Source organism: Oncorhynchus mykiss, chromosome 25 (assembly GCF_057628025.1).
Source record: "Oncorhynchus mykiss isolate SJ-2025 chromosome 25, ASM5762802v1, whole genome shotgun sequence".
In the NCBI taxonomy this organism is placed as follows: domain Eukaryota; kingdom Metazoa; phylum Chordata; class Actinopteri; order Salmoniformes; family Salmonidae; genus Oncorhynchus; species Oncorhynchus mykiss.
The window spans coordinates 51,744,055-51,756,729 of NC_143046.1; the positions used below are offsets into that span (position 1 = coordinate 51,744,055).

General features: G+C 41.9%; 1 protein-coding gene across 1 annotated transcript in view; it reads right to left on the reverse strand.

Annotated features, from left to right (window-relative positions):
• Window positions 1-12,675, reverse strand: part of LOC110505264 (calcipressin-2) — a 50,406-nt gene that overhangs the window by 14,273 nt on the left and 23,458 nt on the right. The gene's annotated exons all lie outside the window — the stretch shown is intronic.

A 12,675-nucleotide genomic window follows, 5' to 3' on the forward strand; every position in this document is an offset into this window, starting at 1 on the left:
TTATACAGTGCATTTGGAAAGTATTCAGACCCCTTGACTTTTTCCACATTTTGTTACGTTAGTCTTATTCTAAAATGAATTCAATTGTTGTTTCTTTCTCATCAACCTACACACAATACCTCATAATGACAAAGCAAAAACAGGATGGTTTTTTGTGTGCAAATGTATTAAAAATATTCAGACCCTTTCCTTAGTACTTTGTTGAAGCACCTTTGGCAGCAATTACAGTATCGAGTCTTCTTGGGTATGATGCTACAAGCTTGGCACACCTGTATTTGGGGAGTTTCTCCCATTCTTCTCTGCAGATCCTCTCAAGCTCTGTCAGGTTGGATGGGGAGCAGTGCTGCACAGCTATTTTCAGGTCTCTCCAGAGATGTTCGATCGGGTTCAAGTCCGGGCTCTGGCTGGACCACTCAAGGACATTCAGAGACTTGTCCCGAAGCCAATCCTGTGTTGTCTTGGCTGTGCACTTAGGGTCGTTGGTGAACCTTCGCCACAGTCTGAGGTCCTGAGGTTTTCATCAAGGATCTCTCTCTCCCAGTCCCTGCCACTGAAAAACATCCCCAGAGCATGATGCTGCCACCACCATGCTTCACCTTAGGGAAGGTGAAGCATGGCAAACTCCAAGCAGGCTGTCAAGTGCCTTTTACTGAGAAGTGACTTCCGTCTGGCCACTCTACCATAAAGGTCTGATTGGTGGAGTGCTGCAGAGATGGATGTCCTTCTGGAAGGTTCTCCCATCTCCACAGAGGAACTCTGGAGCTCTGTCATAGTGACCATCGGGTTCACCTCCTTGACCAAGGACCTTCTTCCCCGATTTCTCAGTTTGGTTGGGCAGCCAGCTCTAGGAAGAGTCTTAGTGGTTCCAAACTTCTTCCATTTAAGAATGAAGGAAGCCACTGTATTCTTGCTGACCTTCAATGTTGCAGATCTGTGCCTCGACACAATCCTGTCTCGGAGCTCTATGGGGCAATTCCTTTGACCTCAAGGCTTGGTTTTTGCTCTGACATGCATTGTCAACTGTGAGACCTTAAATAGACAGGTGTGTGCCTTTCCAAATCATGTCCAATCATTTGAATTTACCACATGCGGACTCCAATCAAGTTGTAGAAACATCTCAAGGATAATCAATGGAAACAGGATTCACCTGAGCTCAATTTCGAGTCTCATAGCAAAGGGTCTGAATACTTACGTAAATAAGGGATTTCTGAATTTTATTTTTAATACATTTGCAAAAAAGTCAAAAACATATTTTCGCTTCGTCACTATGGGGTATTGTGTGTAGATTGATGAGGGAAAAAGATATTTCATCCATTTTATTATAAGGCTGTAACGTAACAAAATTTGGAAGAAGTCAAGGGGTCTGAATACTTTCTGAATGCACTGTAGTTTCGAAATCGTGACATTATGAACTTTTTAAGAGAATAAGCTGTTTCTTGACTCTATATACATGAATATACAGTGCCAGTCAAAAGATTGCACACACCTACCTACTCATTCAAGTATTTTTCTTTATTTTTTACTATTTTCTACATTGTAGAATAATAGTGAAGACATCAAAACTATTAAATTACACATATGGAATCATGTAGTAACCAAAAAAGTGTTAAACAAATCAAACTATTTGTTTTGTTGCCTTGATGATAGCTTTGCACACTCTTGGCATTCTCTCAACCAGCTTCACCTGGAATGCTTTTCCAACGGTCTTGATGGAGTTCCCACATATGCTTAGCACTTGTTGGCTGCTTTTCTTTTACTCAATTTGGTTGAGGTCGGGGGATTGTGGAGTGAGCTTGTGGCCACAAAATGGGACCACGAGTGTTAAAGTGCATAAAAATAATCTGTCCTTGGTTGCAGCACTCACTAAGGAGTACCAAACGGCCTCTGGAAGCTATGTCAGCACAAGAAGTGTTCGTCAGGAGATCTGTGAAATGGGTTTTCATGGCTGAGCAGCCGCACACAAGCCTAAGATCACCATGCGCAATGGCAAGTGTCAGCTGGAGGGGTGAAACGTTCACCGCCATTGGACTCTGTAGCAGAGGAAACGTGTTCTCTGGAGTGATGAATCACGCTTCACCATCTGGTAGTCCGACGGACGAATCTGGGTTTGGTAGTCGTCAGGAGAACGATACCTGCCCGAATGCATAGTGCCAACTGTAACGTTTGGTGGAGGAGGAATAATGGTCTGGGGCTGTTGTTCATGGTTCGGGCTAGTTCCAGTGATGGGAAATCTTAATACCACAGCATACAATGACATTCTAGATGATTCTGTGCTTCCAACTTTGTGGCAACAGTTTGGGGAAGGTCCTTTCCTGTTTCAGCATGACAATGCCCCCATGCACAAAGGGATGTCCATTGAGAAATGGTTTGTCGAGATCGGTGTGGAAGAACTTGACTGGCCTGCACAGAGCCCATACCTCAACCCCAAATGAACACCCTTGGTATGAATTGGAACACCGACTGCTAGCCAGGCATAATCGCCCAACATCAATGCCTGACCTCACTAATGCTCTCGTAGCTGAATGGAAGCAAGTCCCCGCAGGATTGTTCCAAAATCTAGTGGAAAGCCTTCCCAGAAGGGTGGAGACTGTTATAGAAGCAAAGGGGGGACCAACTCCATATTAATGCCCATGATTTTGAAATTAGATGATAGATGAGCAGGTGTCCACATACTTTTGGTCATGTAATGTGTATATATGCCCAAAAGTATGTGGACACCTGCTCGGCTGAAATAACCGAATCCACTAATTTGAAGGGGTGTCCACATACTTTTGTATTTATAGTGTAGAAAACATTAAAAACACCTGCTCTTTCCATGACATAGACTGACCAGGTGAGCTATGATCCCTTATTGATGTCACCTGTTATGTCACCTGTTAAATCCACTTCCATCAGTGTAGATGAAGGGGAGGAGACAGGTTAAAGAAGGATTTTTAAGCCTTGAGAATTGAGACATTGATTGTGTATCTGTGCCATTCAGTGAGTGAATGGGCAAGACAAAAGATTTGAAGTGCCTTTGAACAGGTAATGGTAGTAGGTGCCATGTGCACCAGTTTGAGCGTGTCAAGAACTGCAACACTGATGGTTTTTCACACTCAACAGTTTCCTGTATGTATCAAGAATGGTCCACCACCCAAAGGACATCCAGTCAACTTGACACAACTGTGAGAAGCATTGGAGTCAATACGGGCCAGCATCCTTGTGGAACGCTTTTGACACCTTGTAGTTCATGCACAAACTAATTGAGGCTGTTCTGAGGGAAAAAGGGGGTGCAACTTAATATTAGGAAGGTGTTCCTAATATTTTGTAAACTCAGTGTATTTAAGGTATACACAGTGTTGGTGAGTAACGGATTACATGTCGTCCGTGTACATGTAATCCGTTACATGTAAAGGATTACAAAAAACAGTATCTGTAATCCATTTTGTTACCAGCTAAAATAGTGTAATCAGATTATAGATATTTTGAAAAATTTGATGATTACCTCGAAGATTACTTTGAAATTCAGAAAGGATGCTTGCGGGAAAAAATCTTTAACACTTCTCTGTTTTCTCAATGACATTCAAATCAGCATTGAAAAAAGTTTGTTTGTTTGTTCCTCCTGAGCGAGTCTGACCACAAGTCAGAGACCACTATGATGGCACATCAAACACATTTGGTGTATCGCGGGAAAAGAGCAGGAATAGACTTTTGTAGGCTACAGTCCAGGCTATGTCTTCCAATGGTGCAACTGCTGTCGGCATTTGGGTAATCTGAGTTTGCGTAATCCAAAAGTTACGTTACTGATGACAATTTTGGACAGGTAACTAGTAACTGTAACGGATTACATTTAGAAAGTAACCTACCCAAGGCTGTGTTTACAGTATTATGATCAGAGCCATACAATACATATGGCCCTTGGTCAGATGTGTGTCTGTCATATTTAGCAAAACAAAATCTTGTTGAGGGAGTTCCACTTTCATTCAGTGTCAACATTCAGAATGGTGGTATTAGTTTATGCCTAATATATATATATATATATATATATATATATATATATATATATATATATATATATTTATTTATACACTGCTCAAAAAAATTAAGGGAACACTAAAATAACACATCCTAGATCTGAATGAATGAAATATTCTTATTAAATACTTTTTTCTTTACATAGTTGAATGTGCTGACAACAAAATCACACAAAAATGATCAATGGAAATCAAATTTATCAACCCATGGAGGTCTGGATTTGGAGTCACACTCAAAATTAAAGTGGAAAACCACACTACAGGCTGATCCAACTTTGATATAATGTCCTTAAAACAAGTCAAAATTAGGCTCAGTAGGGTGTGTGGCCTCCACGTGCCTGTATGACCTCCCTACAACGCCTGGGCATGCTCCTGATGAGGTGGCGGATGGTCTCCTGAGGGATCTCCTCCCAGACCTGGACTAAAGCATCCGCCAACTCCTGGACAGTCTGTGGTGGAGCGAGACATGATGTCCCAGATGTGCTCAATTGGATTCAGGTCTGGGGAACGGGCGGGCCAGTCCATAGCATCAATGCCTTCCTCTTGCAGGAACTGCTGACACACTCCAGCCACATGAGGTCTAGCATTGTCTTGCATTAGGAGGAACCCAGGGCCAACCGCACCAGCATATAATCTCACAAGGGGTCTGAGGATCTCATCTCGGTACCTAATGACAGTCAGGCTACCTCTGGCGAGCACATGGAGGGCACCATGACTGACCACCCGCCAAACCGGTCATGATGGAAGATGTTGAAGGCAGCAGAACGTTCTCCACACCGTCTCCAGACTCTGTCACGTCTGTCACGTGCTCAGTGTGAACCTGCTTTCATCTGTGAAGAGCACAGGGCGCCAGTGGCGAATTTGCCAATCTTGGTGTTCTCTGGCAAATGCCAAACGTCCTGCACGGTGTTGGGCTGTAAGCACAACCCCCACCTGTGGACGTCGGGCCCTCATACCACCCTCATGGAGTCTGTTTCTGACCGTTTGAGCAGACACATGCACATTTGTGGCCTGCTGGAGGTCATTTTGCAGGGCTCTGTCAGTGCTCCTCCTGCTCCTCCTTGCACAAAGGCGGAGGTAGCGGTCCTGCTGCTGGGTTGTTGCCCTTCTACGGCCTCCTCCACGTCTCCTGATGTACTGGCCTGTCTCCTGGTAGCGCCTCCATGCTCTGGACACTACGCTGACAGACACAGCAAACCTTCTTGCCACAGCTCGCATTGATGTGCCATCCTGGATGAGCTGCACTACCTGAGCCACTTGTGTGGGTTGTAGACTCCGTCTCATGCTAACACTAGAGTGAAAGCACCGCCAGCATTCAAAAGTGACCAAAACATCAGCCAGGAAGCATAGGAACTGAGAAGTGGTCTGTGGTCACCACCTGCCGACCACTCCTTTATTTGGGGTGTCTTGCTAATTGCCTATAATTTCCACCTGGTGTCTATTCCATTTGCACAACAGCATGTGAAATTTATTGTCAATCAGTGTTGCTTCCTAAGTGGACAGTTTGATTTCACAGAAGTGTGATTGACTTGGAGTTACATTGTGTGTATATATATATATATATATATATATATATATATATATATATATATATATATATATATATATATATATATATATATATCAGGGGTAACCATGGTGTTCCTCTGCCCATCCACTGCTGTGTTTGGTAAGGAAATTAGATTTCCCATCTGAATCCTTCTGGCCCTCCAGATGCTATCGTCTCTCTCCTCTCCCTTTCTCCCAACCTCTCTCTTTTCTATCTCCGACACCCTCTTTTTCTCAATGTTCTCCCTCTCTCTCCATCCCTCTCTCTCTCTCTCTCCCTCTCCCCCTGTCGCTCTGTCTCTCTCTCTCTCTCTCTCACTGCTTGGACAGAGTGACATTTTAGCTGTGAATTCAATCGATGGACTCTGTCGGGAGCCAGTAACTGGGAAGAGACCAGGGAAGGTGGAGGCTGGCTAGTTGATACAGGGGGCTTGTCACAGCACGCTCCACAGACAGAGCATTCAAGGAGACTATTCTTTCTCTCTCATCAAACCTGTTTTTGAGAGAGGGAAGAAAGGTAGCCATGAAACTATAGGCATAATTTAAAAGGAATTGGTGACGACTTCCTTTTGGTCGGCTCGGCGATGCCATTTTGGGTTAGAGCAACTGTAGTTGAATTCAGCTAAACAGAAAGGCTCTCAATCACATACATATCATAGTTTTCCTGAAAGGACACAATTGATTGAAGGAAGCATTTACTATCACACTAAATAATAATTACTCCTTCAAATGGAAATGCTAAAATAACAATAATATTGGTACTGGTACGCGTATGTGTCAGACTTTACTATTGGTACAAGAGCATAAGACGTAATTCACCTCTTGTTCCAAAGGTATCGTCAAACACATACACGTTTGTACCGCATTGCTATGGGGATACGGAAGTGTCAAGGTATGAGACACTGACAGTAACAGGTTGATAAAGAGCGTAAACTGTGGAAAAGTGAATAAGCTGCTTGTAAAAGATGAGCACTCCTCAACCCCCATCTGAATTTCCTTATCTGCTTTCCAGCCAGAGCTAGATTCACTATCGGCGGCACATCTGATTGGTGTTTAACTCACCATACAAGAGCCTTTCCATTCATTGGCCAAGAAAATTGTTCAATTTTTGTTTCTGTGTCTTGACTCCGCCCTTCAGTCTGTAGCCGTGCCAACCCCCTGACATAGGGACTACTTTTCCACTCAGAGCCTCTGTACTGAACGAGTAGTGATGAACCCCCTGCAGTTAATTCTAGACTACCATCATCAACACCCATGACTAACATGTGGAAAACACACACACACACAAAAACATCATGGATATACCAAAGTCCTCCTGATGTTGAGCTGCCAGGAAGTGGGTTGCATATCAAACCCTATTACAGTAGGCTACATTCATCCACTACTTGAGTTATGGCTGTTTTGTGACCCCTGTCAGTTTCAGCTCTGTCACCAATCACATGTTATGCTGTGGTTCGCCTCGTCGCGAACCAGGATTCCCTAAAACGGGAAAACAGGATTCCCTAAAAAAGTACTCATTACATGTTTAATACTTAGCAGGACAGGAAAAAGGTCTAATTCACGCACTTATCAAGAGAACATCCCTGGTCATCCCTACTGCCTCTGATCTGGCAGACTCACTAAACACCAATGCTTCATTTGTAAATTATGTCTCAGTTGTTGGAGTGTGCCCATGGCTATCCGTAAATTTAAAAAACAAGAAATCAGTCTGGTTTGCTTAATATAAGACATTTTTTTAATGATTTATACTTCTACTTTTGATACTTAAGTACATTTAAAACCAAATACTTTTAGACTTTTACTCATGTAGTATTTTACTGGGTGACTTTCACTTTAACTCGAGTCATTTTCCTTTAAGGTATCTTTACTTTTACTCAAGTATGAAAATTGGGTACTTTTTCCACCACTGCGCCTCACAATATGTCAAAAAAAATCAAATGCCTTGCTTGGGCGGAGCTCCAAAGGTGCTCACCAGAAGAGTGCCGTAGGAGCACCAGTGTGTGAGGACAGAAAATGTCAACATAACAAGCCCTGGTGACAAACCATTTTAGAATGTTTGCAGCACACTAGTTTTCACAATATTTCTCTGTCATTTCGAGATTAGCTAAAGCTCAAGGAAAAGGGGATAAATGCTCTTCAATGCTGGCCATATCAATATTTTTTTACATTTTGACGTTTCTGAAGTGATATTTGCCTGTAAAGGCTAGCATGAGGGACAAGAAGTAGCTAGCCACAACGAGGTTCGTTTTGAGAAGTCAGCTAACCTTGTAAGCTACCTAGGTATAACTAGCTAGCCACTAGCTACACTACAAGACCAAAAGTATGTGGATACCTGCTCGTCAAACATCTCATTCCAAAATCATGGGTATTAATATGGAGTTGGTCTCCCCTTTGCTGCTATAACAGCCTTCAATCTTCTGGGAAGGCTTTCCACTAAATGTTGGAACATTGCTGTGGAGACTTGCTTCCACACAGCCACAAGCGCATTCGTGAGGTCGGGCACTGATGTTGGGCGATTAGGCCTGGCTCACATTCGGCGTTCCAATTCATCCTAAAGGTGTTCAATGGGGTTGAGGTCAGGGCTCTGGGCAGGTCACTCGCACACAGACACCAAGCCCCTCCCCCTGCCACTCACAACGACGAAAGATAACTTTAAACAAGCAGTTTAAACTCGCTATTTGCATTTGCGATTTGGTCCAACAGACGAGAACCTAACCTTTCTAACGACACCCTTTTTATGTCTCAACTCCCATGTAGAATAGAGCAGACACTACTAGAACGAGAGTATCAATGAACATGATTGTGGAAAATGGATGCTCAGTTTGTCTCGTACCACGTACCGCTAGCAGCGTTTTAGCCACAGACTGTCATGTTCTGTCTGTGTTTTATACATGTGCAATGAGCATACCAATCTTTAATTTACATCAGGAATAGGCAACTTGTTCTCATTCTAAGAAACAGGTGTCTTCCTAAGCAGGTAAGCCACTTGATTTCAAAATCTTAAAGTGAATAGGCTATGCTGTTCAAACAGCTGGAGATGGGTGTATTCATAACATTTAACTCATCTACCTTGTTAGCAAGCAAATAGTTCCAAGTTGGCTAGACTTTAAATATAAAGATTAGCTGGCTACTCACTAGCACGTGGGCTTGTGCTCGAGATTGTTTTTTGAGACCAGTGCTCATTTTCTATAATTGTCACGCCTGCTCCCACTTCCCCTCTCTGGCGCTCGAGGGCACAAGGCTACCCTTCATTACGCACACCTGTCACCAACATTATGCGCATCTGCGCTCATTGGACTCACCTGGACTCCTTCACGTTTTGATTGTCGTTTTTGTTTTCCCCTGTCCAGACGCTGTCCCTATTCTGTTCCAGTCCGTGTTTCATTAAATGTTCGCTTCCTGTACTTGTTTCACATCTCCAGCGTCTGTCCTCACAGAATGCTGACACCAATATTTGAAGCATCAGAGAGGTTTTAGTTTTTTGTTTTGTTGGTGATGTCAGGTCCGGGTGGTACTGTCACGCCTGCTCCCGCTTCCCCTCTCTGGTACTCGAGGGAGCCAGGCTGCCCTTTATTACGCACACCTGTCACCATCATTACGCGCATCTGCGCTCATTGGTCTCTCCTGGACTCGTTCACGTTTTCATTGCCTTCACTATATCTGTCCGTTTCCTCTGTTTCATCCCCGGCATTATTGTCATTTTTGTTTCCCCCTGTCCAGACGCTGTCCCTATTCTGTTCCTGTCCGTGTTTCATTAAATGCATGGTTCTGGTTAAATTTGTAACAAAAATGGCATTTTCATTGACAGACTTACAGACAGATCATTATTAGTGGGTCTTATGGGTGTGGAAGGCTTACATTTAACCTAGGTATAATTTTGTATGCAGTGTATTGACCTTTAATTGTGCGATAAAGCTTATTTAGAGAACTTTAAAATACAATATAGAAGATATATATCGTGAATCGCCCATAAGTTAGAAGAAATGTAGATATGATTTTTAGCCCATATTGCCCAGCCTCACCTAAAAGGTTAACTGTGTTAGCCCAGTCACTAGCTTATCCAGGGTCAATGGTACATAGAGCAACCATGTACAGTCTATGGGAACAACTGCAATAATCTCGCAAGCAACATTTCTAAAATGAATGAAATGAAGGAAAAAGGACACTGCTCTTGGTAGTATCACTGATATTTAATAAGCTTATGTATCGGCCTCACGGACTTCGTCAGAGCTTTTGTGAATCTTTTTAAATTAGCACCCTTATGTAGACCTAGCCCCACCCACATCAGTTCATCTTGTTCAATTGTTGCCATGCACCTGCAAAGAGATTGCTCAGATGTGCGAGTGCCTTTTGAATTTAAAATGAATTAAATAAAATGAACCTAATTACAAGGGTTGGATTTGCACTAAACAATTTATATGTCAGCACTTAAAAGGCATGCACAAAATCTGGTATATGGTTTGTCTACTGGTACTATTTTAAATTGCAAACATATAGTGGTGAGTTTAGCTATTCTCTGCTTCAGATGACAGATTCCCATAAGACCAGTAACGCCATCATACTGTAGGCCTATGGCTGCATTGGCAATGCATGCTATATGTTAAAACTTCTTAAGGCTAGGGGAAACTATTTTCACGTCCGGATGAATAGTGTGCCCAAAGTAAACTGCCTGCTACTCAGGCCCAGAAGCTAGGATATGCATAATTGGTAGATATGGATAGAAAACACTCTAAAGTTTCTAAAACTGTTAAAATCTGTCTGTGAGTTTAACAGAACTTATTTGGCAGGCGAAACCCCGAGGACAAACAATCCAGGATTTTTTTTTTTAGGTCACTCTCTTTTAAATGGGTTTTCTATGGGGATCTAGATTTCTAAGGCACTTGCTTGCAGTTCCTATCGCTTCCACTGGATGTCAACAGTCTTTAGAAATTGGTTGATGTTTTTCCTTTGAGAAATGAAGAAGTAGGGCTGTTCAGAACGAGGGTTGAGTGTAGTGTACTGTTGTGGTTGGGGCGCGCGACCTGAAAGCTCGCTCCACTTTGTTTTTATCCGCTATTGAACACAGTTTATTCCGTCTTAAATTGTATCGATTATTTACGTTTAAAAATACCGAAAGTTGGATTAGGAAAGTTGTTTAAAATGTCTGGATCAAGTTTACAGGTTATTTATTAGATACTTTCTAGTCATGTTGTGCGAGTTGGAACCGGTGTATTTGCAGAATCAAACGCTAAATAAATGGACATTTTGGGGATATAACGACAGAATTAATTGAACAAAAGGACCATTTGTGATGTTTAATGGACATATTGGAGTGCCAACAGAAGAAGATCTTCAAAGGTAAGGCATGAATTATATGTTATTTATGACTTTTGTGTCGCGCCTGGTGGGTTGAATTATGATTTTCATGTGTGTTTGTTTGATGGGGTGCTGTCCTCAGATAATAGCATGGTTTGCTTAACAAGAAGTTAATCTTTAAACCGGTGTATAACACTTGTATGATTTATGAATTATTATTATGAGTATTTCTGTTTTTGAATTTGGCGCGCTGCTATTTCACTGGGTGTTGTTAAATCAATCCCGTTAACGGGATTGGCGCGCGAAGGGATCGCTAAGAAGTTAAGCTGCAAAATGGATCCACATAGCGGATATACAAGAGTGCCAATCAAATAAAATAGATTGGAGATCTTACAACTAGATAAAAAGGACATGTTCATTTGAGAATACAACACAGAAACACAGACACATTAGGAGAAAGAACCCCTTCCCCTCTTTATTAAAGGATTGAGATATGTGATTCATCAACATTGACATTAGTTCATTTTGAATAATAGTTCAACAATTAAAACAAATTTAAACACTTAACTTGAAAGAATCAACACGTCATCACTTCAAAGTGTACAAATAAGCTAACTCGTATGTAAAGATTAGACATCTTAGTCTAAACAACAATATATATAATTGAGTAGTAACAAGTAGGCTTTTATTACTAAAGCAATCATTTCTGGTTAACAAAAAAAACTCAACCTTGCTCCACTGATCCCTGATCTACTGGGTGAGAACACTTCTATTCCAGCCCAGCAATAGCACACTTGATAATCAACTCATTAGATTTGATAAGTTGAATCAGGTATGTTATAGCTGGGCTGATGCAGAACATGGCACATCCAGCAGACCTCCAGCATGGTTGGCTTGCTCCAATTGTAATAGGTTCATACATGGTTTGTGATGTATTTAACTGTATTTCTGTATGCAACGTTTGCTAAAATGGGTAGGCCTACACGTATAACCCATGGCATATAGGACATACCCTTAGTATCTTGGACAATTCATTGGAACCTCTTTTTTTCATCTGCAAACAGGTTTTCGCAGCTTAACATATCTTGAGGACTGAAAACATCACAAAGAAACATACTTCATTATACTCAAATTAAACAGCACTGAATATTATGTTGCTCTGTCCTCAAAGTTTTCCCCTCTAGCGACCGGAACTGGAGAATCTTTTCATAATGTCCTCCCACAAAATGACCTGCACTATCCAGTAGCCTACACTCTCGCTTTACTGACAGCTGGAGCTGCAATTTCAGCCTCTTCCATGGCTGTTATCTACAAATGCATTTGAAGATGGTGTTTTTAATTTACAATGATTACATCAAGACAGCTAGATAGCTAGCTGATGATATTTAATTAATTTAGCTGAACAGTGTGTTTTAAGTTAGCAGCTCAGTTGAGTCAGTCTACAAAGTGGCCTACTGTAGCCTGCTAGCTAGCTAATAATAAAGGGTTTGTTTTTACATAGAACAAATGTATTTACTTACTTGAATAGGTTCCCCTACTACCTCTGTTTTTGGGGTCCTAATTGGCAATCTTCACAATATTTCTGGTGATAGCAAAGCCAGCAGCCATGTGGACGAATGGCGACAAAGAAAAACGTTTCTGTCGCCCGAGTGGTTTAGAAAGTGTTGTGATGTTTGACTTTACCAGCTTAATCCACTTTCAATTTCAATAAATATAAATCGCAGACTGTCAGCCACACCTGATAACTAGCACTTGAAACTAGCATAGGCAACCACTACCCTGACGGAAAACAGTGACACACATCACCCCATCTACGACC